Genomic DNA, 3,187 nt, shown 5'->3' with positions numbered 1-3,187 from the left:
TTCATTAAAGTGATGTCATTTAAGTCAAGCAGCTGTTCTATTATTAAACAAACCCCACCGGTCGCAGTTTGGCTCTCCCCAGAGGGTGCGCTTGGCATTAAAATCCCCCATCAGAATGAAGGTTTAGGAAGCTGGTCTATTAAGTCTGTAGATCGGTTAATTCTAGCTGACGAGGATTACCCTGTGCATCCTGCAATCTATTTTCCAATGATGGATCAAGGTAGAGAGAACAAATGGATCCATTTATAGTTGAAAATTTGAACTGCACAAGCCTGCAACACCAGTGTTCAATTGAACAACTGTGATTAAACAGACTTACGGACTATGATGCCTGTGCCTCCCTGAGCACGTACACCTATCAGGGGTGGAGACCTATGAAATGAATAATTAAACACCCACGTTGGGAGTGTGCTCTCCCAACTTTGCTCTTGTAGACACATCGCACATAGATTATGTTCCTTAAACAGAACCCGAAACTTGCTCTCTATTTGGTATAAAGCCACGGATGTTCCATTGCATGAGAGCCATTATTTAGAAGATGGGATCTTAAAATTTTCTACCAATTTAGGATCTGAGTCCTGGTGAGAGAGATCTTATCAGTTTTACCAGAACTACTTGATCTAGATCTGGGTGATATAGATCTTTTAGATGATGGCCTTCACTTGCCCTTCCAGTTTTGCTTTTATTTTTCCTATGATGGCCGACTGACCGAGAATGAGGCGAAGAGGGAGAAAGGGCCCTCTTCTGACGAATAAAGACGGCCTCTATCTCCTCACCGTCATCTCCACGGTGCACTGTAATGACAGGATCAGGTGAGGGCTCAATGTCAGGCAATGTCCCTGTCAGAGAGAAGTCGTCAACAGTTTGAGATCTGGCTTGAACCCTTGAACCAACTGGGTCCCCTGGCTGACCAGAGTCTCTACAACACGAGGAGCCCCCGCCAGAGGGGCCATGAGAAGCACCACTAGGAGGGCCGTGGGGAGCCCACCAGAGGGCTTGGGAAACCCCATCAGGGGGGGGGGGGCATGGGGAGCCCCACCAGAGGGGGCATGGGAAACCCCCATTAGGGGACCCCCGGGGAGCACCACCTGAAGGGGCACCAGAAGTAGCAATATCCGGCTGTTGTGCCTTCAAGGCATCTGAATAAGTTTGTTTTCTTCCCAATAGCTTCTTAGCCTGTCCCACACTGATGTGTTCAGCAATAGATTTAAGTAATGCCTCCTGTTCTTTTTTAAATTCACTGCATTTCTTATCTCGGGCTCGATGTTCACCCTTACAGTTCACACAAATTACCGGTTCAGAAACATTCCTCGTGCTCAGGCTTGCCACACGATTCACAAGTTTATTTCTGGTGCAAACATTTGAGGAGTGTCCAAAGCCAAAACATTTAAAGCACTGGAGCACTCTCGGTCTATATGGACGAACTTTCATAATTTCATTGTCAAGAACAATTTCAGATGGCAAAAAAGGACTTACAAATGTTAAAATAATCATAGACGAGCGGGGCACCTTGAAAACCTTCCAAACCACGTCTGGACACATCTCCAAAATTTCCTCTTCGTCCATTTCATGTAAATCTTCATTGAAGATGACACCCTTTGCGTAACTAAAATTATAGTGAGGTTTTACCTCTTCTATCATACCTTCGGGATCAAGCTTTAAATTTAGGAGCATTACTGATTGAACATTGGTCTTGGCATGAACTAAAAAATCTTACGCCCAAAGCGAGTTACTTCTGGGCTCCCAACATTGCCGATCTTCTGGCTTACCAACCTTTTCACCTTGAAGAGGTTGCCTCTCTCACCAGTGTTGAAATAATCAACAACTTAGCTGGTCTGGTGATCTGGGGGTTTTACTTATTTTATTCGAATCTTTTGTTTCATTTGGTGGTCTATATATCTCAAGATACTAGGGACCTCTTCTGCCTCTACAAGTCCAACACTCATAGAGTCTGACCTAAACTCTCTGTAGGCTCTGTGAGCTTCCGATTCATTGTTGAAAAATATCAAAATTCAAAAGAACAGTAATTTTTTCCAAGTCTATTCCGTAATTCTTTTACGTTCCCAAATTTACAAAATTCATTGAATAAGGTTTCTAATTCTAGTCTAAAGGGACTGGTTTTACATACAAAATGTTTGTAACAAGGAGCTCATTAGAAAAAGGCTCCAAAGTCACAATGGAAGAATTACCAAAATTTTCCTTGTCCTTATCCTTGCCCAAGTCGTCAACAGAAGGTTTTTAGTGTGTCCATAAGACGTAGTCCCCCACCCACCATGGAGCCACATTTAGAGGACAGTGTTATCCCATACAGGGCTGCCCTAGGGGTAACACCCAGATATACACCCCACCTCAGTGCTTAAGGCGTCATGATGTCCGTCGAGATCAGACCCAGCACTAAGAGCGGGTTTGACATCTAAACTTTCCCCTCGCTCGACCACGTTACGGTACTCGAGTTCTACGGGTGAGGTGGCATGCCAAACCGTCCTCACCCTCCATCAAATCCAATGAACAAGTCCAAATCATGTCCAAAACCAATCCCAAGTCATCAACATAAAACCGTGCCTTATAGAGGGAGGAAGCACAGAAGAAGAAAAGTTTTAGTAAAAGGAAAAGGGCTGACTTATTTAGTTGGATCACAGCTGGGCACCAAGGCCCAGCGAGAAAGTAGTTCCCACAGGCATCAGGGCCCAGCTGCTGAACCCTAAGCCCCCCATCCTTGGCAAGGAATGGAATGGAATGGAATATGAAATTTAGGCTTGAAGCCAAGCACTGGAATCCATAGGGATTATTCAGCGCTATAATGAAACTGGTTTGACATGAATATTTATGTTGATGATTTTATAAACTAAATAAATACAGGCGATTTTAAAATTATGATAAAAAAGGATATCCGTCATAAAATTATAACTTCGCATTTCGTGAATGCAAACAAGAGTAAAAACTTATATATGCATGTACCATACACATACTCATATTCATATAAAGTATGCTTATATAAACAACTTTAGTGTATACACTACACTTTGCAACGTACCGGGCGGTCAATAATTAAATTTCATTAAAAAGATTAATGTCTCTAAGGAATCCAACAATTCTATAACAGCTACATCCGGACCAAGCAGTTCTACTATATCCCTGCCCACTAACCCATGTCTCTGTCGTGCTGCAGAATACTTATGGCAATGGC

The sequence above is a fragment of the Macrobrachium nipponense genome, chromosome 4 (genome assembly GCF_015104395.2).
Source record: "Macrobrachium nipponense isolate FS-2020 chromosome 4, ASM1510439v2, whole genome shotgun sequence".
Taxonomy (NCBI): domain Eukaryota; kingdom Metazoa; phylum Arthropoda; class Malacostraca; order Decapoda; family Palaemonidae; genus Macrobrachium; species Macrobrachium nipponense.
The sequence above is the reverse complement of the archived record's forward strand: the minus strand, read 5'-3'. Positions refer to the sequence as shown.